The following is a 20,132-nucleotide window of genomic DNA, read 5'->3' on the forward strand; positions in this document are numbered from 1 at the left end:
ATTTCTCGCCACATTGGCGACAGAAAAGTAACAGAGTATCAGGGTGACATTAATATGCACACATGCACTGACTGGCTGTATGGTGAAACAACGTAAACATTTTGACAAACATTCTTGATCGTCACTTACACGTCACAGACATTGTCTACATGTTTCCCAAACGTCCAGACATTGCCACCAATTGCAACATTGTCACGTTCCGGGTTTAACGATTCAGTTGATGTTGACGACTTCACTACATGCTCCGAAACAGCCCCGATACTGACGGGGATGTTGATATTACGCTGACATCTCGTCACTTTGTCCCCGCTGATGGTCTGATGACGTCAGACAAGGATCCGGTTACACACATGGAAATTACACACATGATCCTATTGCGGTGATCATCTTCGTTCTCCCAGTTCTGGAACTGTCAGATATGGCACTGGAACTGTCAGATATGGCACTGGAACTGTCAGATATGGCACTGGAACTGGCCAGTCTTGTTGGCGCGTCTTGTTCGTCTGATGATGGCCTGCTTTGTGCAGTTGAACGTTCTGACGATATGGTTGTTAGACGTTCCCATGTGCGACATTCCAGTGTAACATTCGCGCTGCTAAGTGTACCACCAGTCTCCGCGGTTTATACTGTGACATTGCATGTGGCATATCAACACTATGATATACCAAAACTGAAAAGAATGTATGTGAAGCTTTGGCAAGATGTCCACAATGTTTGCGACCTGTAAGTTTAAAATATTTACTTTTCAAAATATTTACGTTGTTGTTGTTTTCCTGGAAACAACACATAATGCAATACAGACATAGGTACATCTTGTTACAGTACACAACTCAAGTATATATTACATTGAGCATTGAGCATTCAAGAAAGTAAATCCAGTCAGTTTTGTCATCACGCATTTTACATCGGCCATCACAGGAATACATGTAGTAATAGTAGCGTTGTGTACATTTGATATACAGTACCTCCAATCTATATTTCATTTTACGTTCACGTTATAAGTGAGATATTGCTCTTGTGACGTAAAATTATAACCCCCTCGCTGTACGCAGCCAGTAGCTTCATGTTGCACTTTGCTAATTGTAAGTTACGCTGGTCCGTATGGCAATGTAGACGTTAGTAAGGGGGTATCCAGATAAGGCAGCGATAACCTCCATATCCCGTGGTAATATTGAGAGCTGTATGTTGAATTATAGCCATGTGACAGGGTTAGTCATGCTGTGACTATGTAACACGCAGGCGTCACGGAGAGATTTGTCCATGTTGATCACCAGGAGATGGAATAATATCAAACCGGATGTGTTATAGTGACAATTTGTAGGCGTTGGAAATGAATGTATAAATACTTACACAAATATACCATCAGATGAAGGAATCAAAATCCATAAAAGTATATGATAAATTACTATATTGAAACATTTTATCAACACAACATAAAAATTCGAACAAACATTGCTGAAAATGTGCATAGGTCTAATTTGCATCATGTGGACGTCCAGAGAATGATTCATGTAAATCAATTAGCAAATTATGTATTTTGTACAATGCATTTATTTAAAAGCTTACTTAAAATTTTCACCAGTATTTTCACTTTTGCGAACACAAAATCTGTATTTAATTATTTTCCCTTATGGTTGATATTTTATTGTTTTAATTGAACACGCATCGTGCAAGAAAGGGACGACCTGAGACGAGAGCAAAATGACACAAACTAATCTACAGAATCAAAATGAAAAAGACTGTATTTCAGAAAGTCAACCAAATATAACCGTGCTCTCTTATTTTCAGTAATTGCTGAGGTGCAACATTTAATTTGATACAACACACACAATTTATATGCAAATCTAGCCAGAGATAAAGAAATGTGTGTGTTCTAACAGTGGGAGAACAAATACTTCGGTTCTATTTCAACAGTATGCGTCTATTCAACTACTAAAATAGATATTGATTGTCGTCATAAAGAGTTCTTATGACGTGTGTTTGCTTAACATGATGCCCATTGGAATGGAAATCAATGGCAATAACAAATCCGAAACTAAACACATGACTGAGACAAATATTTGTTTCCCTTTATGAGAAGACGTCCGACTGAGGTTGTGTATATTACTGTGAATACCATGAATAGCGATAGGTCCACTGTAGGCTGACCAGGAGTCGAGAACACCCGGGATAATGCACTGAAAACAGCTTTAGTTTTATCGATTATATTGTCTGAGTGTAACATTTGGTTTGTGAGACACCAACTTTCACTGATCTTATTACTTTAACGGGATAAATAACTATACGTGCAGCGAGTAATATACATACATATATTCGTACATATTAATATACATTTACATTCAAACGTAATAACAAAGTTGCGTGGTGCCGGTACGTATAATACTGAGTCGGTGAATGGTTTGGAGGTCATTAAAATATTTTACATTCCTCAATATTGTGCATTTAAACAACATAAACTTGGTTGTTACTTTTATGATTACTCTGATTTATCACTAGTAATGGAAGTGCAATAAACCCCTTTCTACACACGTAAGCGATAAGTCATGGACATATTGCTATGGTCAGTATATTGAATAAGAATGTAAGAATTGTCCAGTTAGAAATCCACGTGTATATACATTTCAATCTGTCAAACTATGTCACCATTTACATTACTTGAGAATAATGATTATTTTCAGCTTTGTAGCGGGTTTAGATGTGACAAGATTTATATTTATCGTATATATGCATATACGGATAAATGTCTGTCTGAACGTACGTACCTATGTATGTATGTATGTATGTATGTATGTATGTATGTATGTATGTATGTATGTATGTATGTATGTATGTATGTATGTATGTATGTATGTGTGTGTGTGTGTGTGTGTGTATGTATGTATGTATGTGTGTGTGTGTATGTATGTATGTATGTATGTATGTATGTGTGTATGTGTGTGCATGCATGTATGCATGTATGTATGTATGTATGTGTGTGTGTGTGTCTGTGTGTGTGTGTACACATACCCATATATATTTTATGTGTAGCTACTGATTTACTCTGCTGCAACGACGGCGTCTGTGGTCTACTGTTATTTGTTTGCTTGAGAACGGTATAAGAATCTATAGTGAAAAGATGCTATTTCGTACACTATAGTAAAGAAGCAGTTTACCATACGCTGTGTGTAATTTGATATACCGATCTGTCACATAAAACAACCTTCAACAATGCATTAACTTGTCTGCTCCAAATGGTACTAATAAACTGAATGAAAAACGCCACTATATACCTAATCCTGATTCATCATGAAGATGTATAGTCATCGTGTATTTCTATAATTAAAGAGTTATTACCAACAACTACATATGACTACAATGACGCTTACGCGAATAAGATGAAACAACATCAACAATACAGTAACACCACACTACAACTGTATCAAACATGTAACTGTATGAACAATACATAGCTACAAACCAATTCCAGATAAACCGATTTCCCGTAAATGCAAGTAATAGTGACTTGTGACGTCATCGAATTGAGGATGAATGGTAGCCACGGAAACTGGGATTCCTTAATGCTCATATCGGTTTCTGATATGAATAATGCATACATTTTTGTAACAAAACTTCAGAAAGTCTATGTCGTTGTACATGCGTGGAGTGGAAGAGTTTCTATCCGACATAGATGCTTGATGCTATCAGCGTATATAGGTATTCCCTCAAAGGTAATAAATATTCATATTTGATGAATAGCCGCCTAACATGAAGATGGGAGCACTTATCAGCTGACAACTTTGACACTGTGCATATACTGCAGATAAGGTAATTAAGAAGTGTTGTTGGTAGGATCATATGTTATGAACGACAAATCAGTCTGATCCAGAATAGAGAAGGTCAAGAATGGCAAGGCATCTGGCTGATAATGCACTTAAGGCGACATACAATATTCACAAGGAAGGTTCTCAAACAGAAACGATGCATGCTTCAAAATCTTCTAGCAATCCAGAACCCAGGGGAATGTTTTAATTATTTTTATGGGAGATTCCAACAGAGAGATAGCTCATCGAATGAGAGGAAAATTATTTATCAAAAAGGGACAAAGAAATAATTCATGATTATAGAGCGACCCTTTGACGTGATAACAAGGGCTGAACACTAGAACAAGGGTTGGATATGTATTTTCGTACAGGCAACATGTATTAACAGCAAGTAAGCTGCTGTCTTCTGTACAAGATATGTCGTTAGGCGTGATCATTTAGGTGAATACATTTATTTCAACTTCAATGCCACAAATTATCAAAGGATGACGCAAATTGCAATGTTCGTGAATGCCTGTCTTTACGCCGTGATATGACAAGCTGAAAGAATTGCGCTACGTGAGTGCGATAGGGTTCATGTGATATCGCCACTTTACTCAGCACTTGGAGGTGATTTCATTGGATATACATGCCGCACGGTAGGCATGCAATACACGCTTTAATATCCTTTTATGATATATTGTTTATGTAGGGATTTTATCCGTACTTGCAGTGTGCGTCTGTTACAGTGGGTGGACTGTCTCACGTCATAACACCCAGAGTAGGCCCTCGCGAGGCTTACTACACATTCATAAAGGGATCTTGAAATTATTCTGCTGTTTCCAGATATAATCACGTCTAGCCATTAGTATTTTAAATGTTTTATCTGGCCTTGGTTGTTAATGTGGGTGGCGGCAATCAGTGCTGTAGCAGGAATAACAGTGTTGTAGCAGGAATAACACTCAGTATCTGGCCTTGGTTGTTAATGTGGGTGGCGGTATTCATGGAGCGGTGATTCGTCGCGGACTGTCACGTGACTGTATCGTATGTGTCTCAATGGAATAAGTTGTATTGTAAATGCTGTTTAGGTTATTGTGTTCATGCTACTTGTATTTGCTGATGAAATATTGATATCCGTGCAGTAGCTGAATCAGCTGGCTCCAGCGATCAACTGGATATTTGTTTCTCGTGGACTAAATATATGCTCTCTGACGCCAGATCCTCTGCCGTTTTGTTGCTTCCTAATTTCAATTAAATATATAATTTGAAATAATGTGTGATATTATGAGTTCCGATGAAATATCAACACATTCATGTCAACCATTTTAAGCTTATTATGTATGTCGTCTATATTATTTCAGCGACCTCATAACTTGATCTTTTGTTTCCCGTAAACGGCAAATATCACTGGAGGCCGAAAAGAAAGCTATGTACGTATGTGTGTGTGTGTGTGTGTGTGTGTGTGTGTGCATGCACGCATGCATGTATGTATGTCTGTGTGCGTGTGCGTGTGCGTGTGCGTGTGCGTGTGCGTGTGCGTGCGTACGTACGTAGGTGTGTGTCTGACATCAGTCACAAAACGATGTTCCCATTTTATCTTGTATTAAGTTGTTTTTGGTGGACACGTGACATGCATGTGAGTGGGATTTGTCCGTCCGGCTGGGCGAGTGGGGTGGGGGGATGTGTGCAGGATGTGTCCTTAATGTTTATTAACTGACTATAGATTGATGCTATTAACGTATATAAGTATTCCCTCAAAGGTAATAGATTTTCATGTTTGATGAATGGCCAGATGGCAGGAGCAGGAGCAGGAGCAGGAGCAGGAGCAGGAGCAGGAGCAGGAGCAGGAGCAGGAGCAGGAGCAGGAGCAGGAGCAGGAGCAAATTCTTTAGTAACTGGGTGCGAAACGGGTGGAAATAAAGTGTGCACTTACTAAAGAATTATGACTTATGGTCAGACTTATGGTCACTTGTGAGTGGAACAACATTCTTAGTTGAGGAAATGTGACTTCCAACGGCTTCCACCCTCACTCACTCACTCGGTCGATGTTTCATACATCATTGGTTGTGTGATCTGGTTCGGGGTCAGTATTATGCATCTTCATGGATTCAGATACATATTTCACCTTCAATCGGAATCACTGGGCTTTTGGTAGTTTCAACACAGTAAGCCGATGTACCACTTTCTGCAGTTATAAACCTCAGTGTTGTAGCAGGTCAAACAATCAGTGTTGTAGCAGGTATAACAATCAGTGTTGTGGGAGGAATAACAATCAGTGTTGTGGGAGGAATAACAATCAATGTTGTAGCAGGAATAACAATCAGTGTTGTAGAAGGTATAACAATCAGTGTTGTAGAAGGTATAACACTCAGTGTTGTAGCAGGTATAACAATCGGTGTTGTAGCAGGTAAAACAATCAGTGCTGTAGCAGGTATAACAATCAGTGCTGTAGCAGGTATAACACTCCGTGTTGTAGCAGGTATAACAATCAGTGTTGTAGCAGGAATAACACTCCGTGTTGTAGCAGGTATAACAATCAGTGTTGTAGCAGGAATAACACTCCGTGTTGAAGCGGGAATAACAATCAGTGTTGTAGCGGGAATTACACTCCGTGTTGTAGCAGGTATAACACTCCGTGTTGTAGCAGGTAAAACAATCAGTGTTGTAGCAGGAATAACAATCAGTGTTGTAGCAGGAATAACAATCAGTGCTGTAGTAGGAATAACACTCCATGTTGTAGCAGGTATAACAATCAGTGTTGTAGCAGGAATTACAATCAGTGTTGTAGCAGGTATAACACTCAGTGTTGTAGCAGGAATAACACTCAGTGTTGTAGCAGGTAAAACAATCAGTGTTGTATCAGGAATTACAATCAGTGTTGTAGCAGGAATGACAGTCAGTTTTGTAGCAGGAATAACAATCAGTGTTGTAGTAGGAATAACACTCCATGTTGTAGTAGGTATAACAATCAGTGTTGTGGCAGGAATAACAACTAGTGTTGTAGGAGGAATAACACTTCGTTTTGTAGCAGGTATAACACTCCGTGTTGTAGCAGGAATAACAATCAGTGTTGTAGCACGTATAACAATCAGTGTTGTAGCAGGAATGACAGTCAGTGTTGTAGCAGCTATAACACTCCATGTTGTAGCAGGTATAACAATCAGTGTTGTAGTAGGTATAACACTCAGTGTTGTAGCAGGTATAACAATCAGTGTTGTGGGAGGAATAGCAATCAATGTTGTAGCAGGAATAACAATCAGTGTTGTATCAGGAATAACAATCAGTGTTGTAGCAGGAATTACAATCAATGCTGTAGCAGGTATAACACTCCGTGTTGTAGCAGGTATAACAAGCAGTGTTGTATCAGGAATTACAGTCAGTGCTGTAGCAGGTATGACACTCAGTGTTGTAGCACGTATAACGTAGTAGTAGTAGTAGTAGTAGTAGTAGTTAGTAGTAGTAGTAGTAGTAGTAGTAGTAGTAGTAGACCCGTAGTAGCGATGGTGATAGTAGCAGTAGAAGCAGTGGAGGCGGTAGGGTTACGGTTACCACTATTGCAGTGTTACAAGTCCTGTAACAGCCGTTGGTGTCGTTACAGAATGAAACAGTGGGAAAAAGTTTAAACTGGTGATATAGTTTCAGAAAGTGAAGGACCTGCCGAGGAACTTGAACGAACAGGTTCCATTTTTCCTTTGTGTTCAGCTTCTAACAGTGGCTACCTGGGTGTTCGCTCCTCTAATACTTAACCATTGACAGCCGTTGCTCGCGAGCTCGGAGCTATGACGAACCCTCGAGTAGGTTGGCTGTTCATACAGAGGTATGCTTCTACCACGCGTTAGGTTATGTGAAAAGCCATGTCATCCAGGGTGTCCTGGGTCGACATACGTGAGAGGCGTGACAGTACCATCCCTCCCGATGTCGCCTAGCGCTGTCGAGTCGTCGTACCATGGTGTCCATGCAGTCGTGCAGGACGTAGTCACAACGCATGGAAGAACGCTCGGCTAGAATGCAGCGTTGGTCTTCTGGGAGACATTTTGACTCCGTGTTTAATCTTGTGCTAAATTAACTTTCTGTAACGTGAAACTGATCTTCATAAACGGCCATTGAAGAAGCCGACCCGTTTTGAAAGCCAAATATTTATTCACTTGACAAAGATACAAGCAGGGTTGTATAGTGGGGACCATCCACGCCGAGGAATTGTCTCGGGCTGAAGGACCTGTTATAGGTACAATGACTGCTCCCTGAGGCTACAGCCTCGGTCTGGACTCCCGACTGGGTGGGTTTTATGCTAGCAGGACTTGAGTCGCCGCGATTTTTCCTTCAAAAGGATTTTAAATGATATGGTGAATAAATCTTCTCCCACGAGTCCGTCTAATATGAAGGGACTTTATGATAGCGTAATTTCTAATTCTGTAAACGTTGAGTAGAGTGCTGAAGATACACTTGACTCCAATTATGTACTGAGAACCCAAAGGGAACAGGGAATATGAAAATAAACACGAGGAGAATGATGTGAGCTTGGTGGGTGGTAGACGAAAGACGGCTACAGCTGCCGAAGCTGATAGATCCCCGTATGCTCGAGTTTTACATAGGTAATCATCAAGTAATATATCGTATCAGTTAGAGAAATTCTGTCTCCAATAGGGTAGCGGCGGGTCCTAATTTTCTACCCAGAAACCCATCCCCTATTACCCTACCATACCCGGATACCCGTTATATTGATTCATGACTTCTAGTTTGTAAGAAAAGGCAATATATTGTTCAGCTAAAATTTCGAGTTTTATACCATACATGGTATTCAAAAGAAGTGACTGTAATGATGTCATCAAAGAATAACATCTTACATGGTATAATTTATTAATCACATGCTTATAACGCGTCTTGTATTAAGACGGGTACCCGGGTTCAACTCATTACCCACCCGCCCCGAGTATCCGGGTTCCTCGTCCCAGCCATAGTCTCTGAACGAGTCAATACTAATGCTATTAGAATTTATTTCATATTGTTACTGACATTTCCGAGATACCAACACACCAGCACTTGAATTGTGGGGAGTATGTTTGTCAGTAATGTTGTAATATATTGTTGAAAATGTCAACAAGTACTATCATGTTAGACCTTCTGTTTATTCGGGCCCGACCTTTGCTACTGGACATTTACACATCAACATATGAAAAAAATAAAACACAATAAAACATGAAAAAATAAACAAACTGTTGCTTATTTCTCACACACCCAGATAAAATCCACCAAAGGTGTCTGACCAAGTGTCTCTTATAAGAGCGTAAGCTCACTTGTCACATCTGAAACTTATACTGACCATCTGTAGGGTATTGACAACGCATTCTACGCAATGATGTCCAGACAATGGTAGCCCCAAAACATCTGAAGAAGCATTTTGTTAACACCCGGTATTATTTGACATTAATGCACGCCTGCATATGAAATGGTCGAAATAGTCCACTAAACTCTGCTTTCAATAGAAACTTCTCGTGTTTTCGAAGGAGTAATGTCATTTTAGAAACTTCTGATGTTTTTGAAAGAGTAGTGTCATTTTAGAAACTTCTCGTGTTTTTGAAAGAGTAATGTCATTTTAGAAACCTGTCATTTTAGAAACTTCTCATGTTTTTGAAAGAGTAATGTCATTTTAGAAACCTGTCATTTTAGAAACTTCTCATGTTTTTGAAAGAGTAATGTCATTTTAGAAACTTCTCATGTTTTTGAAAGAGTAATGTCATTTTAAACTATCTATAAGTTGATTATGCGTATACTAATAGACCCATTTTTGAACTGTGAGTCATTGCTGGCATTGTCACCATTGCCTGTGAGAGAATACTTTACAGGATACTTGTCAACGGTGAGAAATTACGGAGAACGTGTCTGTTTCAGTGGACATTAAAGATTTAAACTTTGAAACTATTTTGATTAACAGTGAAACACGGTTCTATTTATTTCCCACTGAAAATGATGATTTTGCACACTCCGGAAATATAAACAAGAAGAAGAAATGTTTAGTTCTAGTGCCACACCTATCAACTGTACAAGTACACACAATATGAACACATGATGCAGTTAAGGGTGTGGGTCCAGCCAACAGCTGACTCATGCGACATACGCAACACATTAAACAAGTCATACATTAAAATATAAACATGGTTGTCAAATGCAGTAGAAAATAGTATACATTACGAGACATATTGAAATGAAACATTCCATAAGATGACAGAGCGGTTAAGATGTTTCTTTTCTTTTGTAAAGCGTGGACGCAAAAAGAGGTTGTAAAGAAGGTTGATGAAGATTATTACAGGATATTTATAAAGCACACATATCCATGCAACTAGTGTTTGCTCATGGCGGTGGTATTTGTTTCCCTCAGTGTCACAGCGTATTATTAATCTCAACTCCTTGGGGAGTATACAACTCTTGCTGCCACAAGGCTCACCGAGTTATTGTGGCTCATGCATCCTATCGAGGTACCCACTTCACTGCTGGGTGGACTGGGACACACTGTCACAGTACTTTGTCCAAGTTTAAAGCACGTTGATGTAACTGGAACTAGGTGTATGCTCGTATCCATGTGGCCACCATCTGGTCATGTACCAACGGATTCGTGGGTTCTTTTAAGTGCACAGGGTTGTGTACTGCACACTAGGGCTTGAGACAACATGGAAGGAGTCTGCAAACAAAGTTGACTTAAGGTTTTTACACTCGGTCACAGGTGGGCTCGACCCCGGCACCTCAACTAAGCTGGACCACTAGCCTGGCGCTTTAGCCACCTCCCCAAACCACGCCCCTAGATTGTCGGTAAGTTGAAAGAACTACATGTATCCATATTGCTAAAATCAATACATTCCTTTTTCCAGCAAGTTAAAAAGATATTGTAGCGTAAATCAGAGTTAAAAGGACAATCCATTAAGAGGTTCTTCTCGTTTTCGAGAGTGGCTACATTCCTCATTTCAGCACGTTTGGTATATTCTATTACTGAGGTGGGTGGCTTGGAGTACCTGCCTGTTTCAATGGCTCGGGGGAGGTTACCACATCTAAACGCAGACAGGGTACGGCGATGTTCGTGGTATTTCACAGCAGACGTATCCACTCAAGCTTCCTCAGTACATGTTTAATCTCAAAAGTTCGCTGCTTTTTCCGTTCTCTTTATTGCGACCATTCCATATACTATTTCGCCATTTGGTTACATTCACTTATAGAAACATCTTTAAATCGCAGATTTTCTTCTTATTCTTTGAGTTGACTTGTAATATAGCAGCATTCTGATCTGGAAGTCTGTAAACCCTTCCTTCCCCTGACCTTGGCTCGTATAGTACGCCGACGCCGAAGAAAGAGTTGTGAGACTGACCACCGAAACTGGGCTTGTTAGTCTAGTAGATGATTAGATCATTAGTAGTCAAAGATGGCACCGGGTGTTCGGAAAAGTGGGACTATTTTCACTTTTGTTTAAGTTACGAACGGATGAATGTATGATGGTGTGAGATCTTGTGCACTGAGTTTCGTTGAAGTTTCGCAAGGTTGGGCGTGGAGAGTCCTTAAATGGCTGACCAGGGTGAACCTGTCCTGTCCCACGTGTGATGCATGTGGCCTCACTATATACACGTGAGTTTGTTCAAAATTGCCTCTGTTCACCTAGCATAAAATGGGAATCCGTTGACTATAACTGTCTGGGACCTCAAAGGTAGCATGGGTTATCCGGGAACATAATGAAATGTGACTTGTCAACGCTTGATCATTGCCCCTGTGTGGTGGAATTCAGAACTATACAAATACCTTTATTATCATTGTTGAGTTTCTTTACTTTTTCTGCCTCGTTCCGACTGATCAAGTCTAAATTGCAAGTGCATGTGTGTTTGGACTGGATACCTGGCCCGCATACATTCTACACCTTTAAAAGTATTTTTCACACCAGGTATGTTTTCAAACAACATTTTAAAACTGAATTAGAATTGGGTTAGAATTACAGCATACCATCCAACGCAGCACAACTGACGGCGCAGTTACCGCTGGTATTCAGAAGACTACGTGAATCTTTTTTATCCCAACTTAGCGCATTGTGCTGACGTCCATCTCTAAATGAACAGTCTGTGCAAACAGCAGTCAATAAAGGACAATGACTGAATGAGCTGAGGGACGTCCCATCAAAGCCTTACAACCCTATAGCCTCCTACAACCATAATCCACTTCCGCTGACAATACCGCTTATATCATCGTGTCATTAAGGCCGCTTACAGCAAATAAAACATCCGACTGACAAATGGCGGTCTTTTAGCCAATCCTTGTAATATTCAGCTTAGCAACGGCCTGCTAATCGGACAATTCTTCACACCTTCAAAGAAATGGACTCCTTAGTAATTCGCCATCAATAAAGGGTAGCATATTTGTTTATGGAGCAAGAGGGGTGAGCATCCAAGCATAAACTAAGTAGAGATCGTTCTTAGGGCAAGACACAGACGCCAGCTCGTCCAGTCTATATGTTTGTCATTATTTTGCAATAGGTCCTTTCGGTGGCGACCTAACAGCCACATTCTAACAATTATCTCACCTGTGCGGCGCGGTGCCTTTGATGTTCAGATTGATGAGCAGGCATTCTGTTGACGTCCTAACCCAAAGTATTACATTACTTGAGTGATTGTTAAATCTATACGTAGCTGGCAAGTTGTCTGGTAGAGGGTTAATCGTCTTAGAAAGAAAAGAGAAATTACAGGTTTCGGTGATAGATTTCGACACGGCTGTTTAACTTTTAATTTCAATCCTCTGTTGGTGGAAGTAAATTAACAGTCGCTATTTAATTCACTGCTGTAAAGCCTTCATCATGGCGGTACATTACAGCGTGTTTACATTGTCACTTACGTGGTTAAATCAACATGGAATCAGTTGTCGCGAATGCAAGTCGTATCCATGCAGTAAATGTATCCAAACAAGCTACTGTATTAACTAAAACGCAAGGAATTCTATTACAAGTGTTCAGTTTCCGTGATAATTGAAAACGGAGTCGGACAGTCTGTGAGAAATTCCTCGCTTTCTTAAAGAACAACACATTACATTTTACTTTCAAATTATTAATAACACCTTAACAGGTCTGAGGCCATTGAAACGCTTAATGGTGCTGAATGCTGCGTATTCCCATGATACTTCGTGTTTATTATGAAGACAGAGAGGAGAAACAACTGCCGTTGTTGTTGTTGTTGTTTCTGGCTTCTTGGCCATCGCCTCATCACAATTATCTTTATTCATTCAAAACAGAAAATATACAAATAAATGTAAAATTTCATCTGAAGACTCACGAATTCATTCATTATTTGTTATTCGGCGTATTTTACTGACTAAAACCAATGGAACCCGTTCAAGTGGATTCCAATCAGTCCCTCGTGGATTCCACGGCAATCTTTTAAGAATTCCGTGGTAAATTTAAACAAATTCTGCACCCTATTTTGCAACATTCGGCGAAACATTTAGGAAAAACAACAAAAACATTATACAGACCTTCATATTCTGAAACACAGATATAAAGTTAAGTCGACAGTACACATCACATCTTGAGTAAGTTTAATGACAAAGGACCCACACCTTTTTCTGTGTTTGAGAATTAAACACTCGCTGAAAGTTATTTCTCTTCTCTAAATCGCAACTTAGATGCAGACCAACAACGTCCTGTTTCATGCAAATAACAATTATATATTTAAACTAAAACTAAAATAATTTCAATTTTCAAAATGATCGATTTTGAGAACGTAATTGCAGTGTCAAGTTCATCTAATATTATTTGAAATATGCCCAAAACTTGCATTATTAATAAAGTATCTTTAATCAAGATTATTTTTAAAATGTTGTCACAGTGAATATGTCAGTTCGTTTTATCTGTAACCGATCCTACTTTTGACATTATCTCTAATTATCATTTCGGCTGTCAGTCCGTTTTCAATCAGTTTTTAAAATAAGCAAATGCCGCGGCAAAAAAGTAGCAATTTCTGCACGGGTTCTGCAAGAAAACGCGTTTTCCGCGGACCGGACGTTTTTATATTCCGGGATTTTTTCTGCAACCTCGGAATCCAGAAGGGACTGTCCAGTACTGTTTACTGGTATACTTCAGCGTCAACGAAGTGAATTAGGAACATAATGCTTACTTATTGTTTTAATTGATGTTACTTTTATTTTCCTATTTTTACATTTTTCGGGTCTTCAAATGCTTCAGTTTAACTTATTGCATAGTAAAAAGACCCCGAAATTCATATATGTATATAAATTTGAGAAAATCTGTTTTACAGTGAATATGCTTGGCTGTAAAGTTCTCTGTGAGTAGGTGGTGACGCTGATTTGTACAAAACAACCATGAACACAGAAGGATGTTCTGATATCGGTAACTATATGCTAAACATACAAGGCTACTCACAACCTACAAATCCAATATCTATCCAACACCTAGTTGAGGCAGTGTTAAGAAGTGTCTGTGGAGACTTAAATGCGGGTGGTCCCTGTCTTTAGCTCCTCAGATACGATTTAACTTTTCTTAATGCTTTTCAGTAAAATGCCGTACCCATACGTGTGTTACACGGTGATGTTGTTCGAGAAATGACCGCGGAATGTAGTGCGCACCTGCGTTAAAACGGGGAGCCGAAGAAGTCTACGGTGACATCCGTAGACAGCACGACCAAATGGGAGGTCTTCCAATACGCGTTTCCCCCTGTACTGCAAGACACACATGTCTCACATGGACGCCATGGTGCCTGAGTTATCTGTTTCAGGTGAATGATATGCTTTGAAGTTGCATTTATGCAGTTTCCTGTCATGTTCAACCTTCAAGTATAAAGATGTACGACACAAAAGCGACTGAATGTGTATATTGTCAGTTATAACTAAAGAGGCATTGTGTTCCATGGTCCGGGAACGTATAACAGCAACGTGGAGACGTAGCCCTAGAATTATACATATTTGTACGAAGCGCGAGTTAAAGAGAAGGGGTTAAATATCCAGCAATGGATGGTTCATAGGTCCTATATCACAAAAACACTTCTAAAAAATAACTAATGCATTTCTGTCAATAATGCTCACTATCAGGACTCAGGGAAGCTACCGTGTAATTTATTCTAAAGAAATTTACATATTTCGATCACAATGACACATTAAAAAGTTCGGATGAATTTATGTTACGTTCCATTAAATCGACTCTCGTGTCCTCCGCCGATCGAACATTATTTCAAGCGAACCCCACAGAGTCGTCCATTGGAGCGCTCTTTACGAATATTATTATCCTTCGCACAACCTAGGAGTGAAGCAACTTGTGAGCAAACACTGACAACACCGCATATGTCAGTTTTCGATGTACGGAGCAATTGTTTACATTCAATAAATGACAAGTGTTTCTGTTTGGAAGCTGTTCGCCTCAAAGTTTCAATTATCGATTTCAGGCATTTCGTACGGGATAATAAGTCTTTCATTGCATCACTAGGAAACTATTTTCAGTGCATGTCCTCCATTTCATATAATATTAATATTGTTGAAAATGTGCTTTTAAGTCGGTAGTGAGACCCCCGTTGAATTTCACGTTAAACAAAAAAGCGAATAAAGTGAGCTTAAGATTGCGAGTACTCACAAGTTTATCTTGCCAACCGAACACTGAAGTCTCAGAATTGTATTCAACTTAGGATAGATGTTGTTTAACAAACGATCATAGATTCAAATCGCTTAAGTTGTTTGACAAACAGACAGACCGCGACAGCACCGCGAATCGAACGCTCACTGAACCGGGAAGCTTCACAATTTTAGCCTTCCCGGCCATGAAGCGGTCCCACACCTAGTACTACTGTTTCCAAATCATCAGTATCCCCATGTAGCAACCGCACCACGTTTTCAATATTTTGCCTTGTGTATGAATCTAGTATAGATTTGTTAGGGAGAAAATTTTTTAAGATGACAAATTATGTAACAGCTGCAAATTGCATAAGTATCAATGTATCAGTTCGTATAAAGCGATATTAACCGTTGCCCTACAACACGGGCAACTTCGAGTCGAGAGCATAATGAAATGTCGAACTTCGTCAGTGATATGAGAACGAAATTCCTTCCCGCCGAGATGCCTTATCGCGAACAGGGTATACCATCTCATAAAGTGCATATTGTTCAATTTGTTTAGACTGAAGAGAAAATTTTCGGAAAACGATATTTTTCATGGAAACATTTGCTTCAGGGGCGCCTTTCACGAAGCAACCTTTACCAAGGTTAACCTTAACTCCAATTTACTTTGCACTAAGGTTATCATTGTGACTTACGATTTCTTAGTGCTTTGAGAAAGAGGATCCACGGCCACCGGGAAAATTCTGTTTGAACGTTAGCGTATTTGGTCGACTGGAAGTTTTAAACAGGGTACACAAGACTGGAAGTTTTAAACAGGGTACACAAGACTGGAAGTTTTAAACAGGGTACATAAGACTGGAAGTTTTAAACAGGGTACACAATGTGCCAGCATGGTTAGAATATATACATTAAAACATTATGGCAACATCGTTCCAATGGCAGGGGTGACACGTTGTTCAACAGAAGAGCAATATAGAAGAAGAAAGAAAAGGAATAGTAAATAAATACTTATCATCCGTTTTGAAGGGTCGGTATGTTGAACATTTACATTTTATTGTTACGAGAGTGTATATTTTCTGTAATTTGTATTGTTATTGATTAAGTGAAAGTTATTGTTGGGTCACAATGTTTAGAGTGAAAGTTATTGTTGGGTCACGATGTTTAGAGTGAAAGTTATTGTTGGGTCACAATGTTTAGAGTGAAAGTTATTGTTGGGTCACAATGTTTAGAGTGAAAGTTATTGTTGGGTCACAATGTTTAGAGTGAAAGTTATTGTTGGGTCACAATGTTTAGAGTGAAAGTTATTGTTGGGTCACGATGTTTAGAGTGATAGTTATTGTTGGGTCACGATGTTTAGAGTGAAAGTTATTGTTGGGTCACAATGTTTAGAGTGAAAGTTATTGTTGGGTCACAATGTTTAGAGTGAAAGTTATTGTTGGGTCACAATGTTTAGAGTGAAAGTTATTGTTGGGTCACAATGTTTAGAGTGAAAGTTATTGTTGGGTCACAATGTTTAGAGTAGTGAGTGATAGTTATTATGGACCACATTTCGGTGATAGTGTTTTAGTGGCACGCCTTTCAGGTAGCGCTGTAGAGTTGCCTCCCTTTGGTGTGTTTTGACTCTTGGTAAACTCGAGGCCGATCGGGGAGGTTCCATACTTCCCTGGACTGCTCAAGAATCAGTGACTGTGCATATACAGGCTGGTTGTTGTGTTGACGGGAGACACATGGACTTACGCTTATAATACTGGAGTTGTGTCATCATTCGGCCTATCTACATGTGTCTGCCTCTTCGCCAACATTGACCTACATTCAAGAACGCTGGCTGTGAATGATTTAGTAGAAATCTGAAATAGAAAAACTGAAACCCAAGACTTTGGTGAGTTGATATTAGGTTTTGTGACCCATTACTTTGGATTTGCATTGTACGAGAAACCTCTATTGTGAATCATTGTAGCTTGTTCTTTGGACAATACATAATATTGAATATTTTAGGTTTGTCTGTGTTATATTTTGAGGGTTCTGAATGGATTTCTTACACCTTTTGTCACGGCAAGTAATAAACCGTAACAACATGCTTAGGCCGCGTTCTGTGTTTGGCAAGTTAGATTATGTATATAGCACGTGAGGGGGCTGCTTTTACCCGGGGAGATGACATGAAGCTCAATGCATACCACACCCAGGTGACGATGTGGCAGGAATCAAACAATGAAGTCAATTTTGGCAGCAACTAATTCTAATTACAGAAATATTTGTACCTTTATACTCTTCTGGATTATTAACTGTGTAAACAGGATCAAGATCTCCGACTTTGTGTGATCACCAGGAGAATTCGTGATGTTACTGAGATATTGCTGATGGCCATCTACAGAATGTCCCCAGTCTGAATACGTTCACCAGCTCTAGCAAAATACTCACTCACTCACTCACCCACCCACTCACTCACTCACTCCGCATCTAGGCAACTATTATATCAATTAATGAACCATGTGCTATTATGGAAAGTGGCTCTTCAAAACTGAACTGTGCTGTAAGTGTTGTTTGTCTGATATATGCATACAGCTTGTCTGACGATGATGGATAGCATGGCTAGTAGAACATGTTGTTTTACTGTAAAACAATGTACACAGGTATACGATGTCGTACCAGCAGCTTAAACCTTTCTTCTCTGGTATCGGTCTGAAATTATTTACATTACCGGGAAATTACGACTTATGAAAACATGGTAAACATACCGAGTCATGTTTTATGCATGCATTTACAATTAATTGAACATGAAAAAAACAACAACAACAAAAAATGATAATGATCAAATATTCAAATCCACAGCAAAACATAAGGTGATGGACTGAGATAAACTGCGTTTTAACATAAAGTACGCACTATATATTACCATTAACATACTAATTTCGCTTTGCATGAATTCCCAATTAATCCACACACACACAAAACATGAAAATGATCAGCTGCACGAATCCTCATAAAAAAAAGCATAAGATGGACCGAGATAAGCTGCATTTTTACACAAACTATTTAAATTACCATACCAATTTCTCGCTGCATGAATTGAGATATGCATACAAACTTAGCATGCGGCAAGCATGTTATGTATGACTGGAGCCCTTAGACTGGAAGTCTAAATAGTGCTAGTACCGAAATAAATAGTATTATACTCGTTAAAATGCTCGTAATATTCAAATCATCAAAATAACACTAAACTGAATTATTTCTTTAAACACGGAGTAGGGATTTCAAAGGATTTCGAAAATTTATTAATGTCATGCATCAATTCTTGAAATATCCTCACGTCTTTTTGAAAGCTTTACTGATGCCGTCAAACTTGTAACCCTGATCTTTAGCTGCTGTTGCATGACGCTCTTTAAAATCTTGTGGAAAGTGCATGCTCATTCTTTCCTCTCAAGATGTGAAATGTAGACACCCAAAGCTGGACCTATTGGGAAACTGCTCGACATCAAATTGCTGATACAGCTCAGACTACTGCTCTGACCATGATAATGGTTTTAAATCAGTACTAAGTAGTTGTTTGCAAAAGGATGAGCTTGTCCTGGCCCACCGATGACACCCATTCAGATACACGCAGAGACAAGTCACTTTTAAATACACAACACGGGAACATATATGGTTATTTCCTTTCAGCTTAGGAATTAAAAACCATGCAACAAAACACACTGAATCAGGGACCTCTTACACTGTATTCTGCACCATTCCTTTCGAGACGCTAAAACAATTAAAAACCACAATGAGTTAATTCATCTCAATCGGCCCTGAGCCGTGCCCCTTCGTCACTGACTGCCTTGGTCTTGATCTACCTGCACTGAAAATAGCCAGCGATCTGATCATTCTTTGAAGGAAATATGCCAACAAGATCACTGTTGGGGTCTTGACTGGAACAGAGAACATTCGTTCTGTGTGTTGACGAACTAACCATTGAGGTATGTTTATTTCCGGTAGAGAAAGTAGATGAGATGTCCGGCCTGTCATATCGAACTCCTGGAACAACCGCATCACTCACTCTACCAGTCACTGTGCGGCCTGTCAAATCGAACTCCTGGAACAACCGCATCACTCTCTCTACCAGTCACTGTCCGCCTTATCATGTCGAACTCAAGGAACAACCGCATCACTCTCTCTACTAGTCACTGTCCGCCTTATCATGTCAAACTCAAGGAACAACCACATCACTCTCTCTACCAGTCACTGTCCGCCTTATCATGTCGAACTCCTAGAACAACCGCATCACTCTCTCTACCAGTCACTGTCCACCTTATCATGTGAAACTCAAGGAACAACCGCATCACTCTCTCTCTACCAGTCACTGTCCGCCTTATCATGTCGAACACAAGGAACAACCGCATTACTCTCTCTACCAGTCACTGTCCGCCTTATCATGTCGAACACAAGGAACAACCGCATCACTCTCTCTCTACCAGTCACTGTCCGCCTTATCATGTCAAACTCAAGGAACAACCGCATCACTCTCTCTCTGCCAGTCACTGTCCGCCTTATCATGTCAAACTCAAGGAACAACCGCATCACTCTCTCTACCAGTCACTGTCCGCCTTATTATGTCGAACTCCTGGAACAACCGCTTCACTCTCTCTACCAGTCACTGTCCCCCTTATCATGTCAAACCCAAGGAACAACCGCATCACTCTCTCTCTACCAGTCACTGTCCGCCTTATCATGTCAAACTCAAGGAACAACCGCATCACTCTCTCTCTGCCAGTCACTGTCCGCCTTATCATGTCGAAC

The sequence above is a fragment of the Haliotis asinina genome, chromosome 4 (genome assembly GCF_037392515.1).
Source record: "Haliotis asinina isolate JCU_RB_2024 chromosome 4, JCU_Hal_asi_v2, whole genome shotgun sequence".
NCBI lineage: Eukaryota > Metazoa > Mollusca > Gastropoda > Lepetellida > Haliotidae > Haliotis > Haliotis asinina.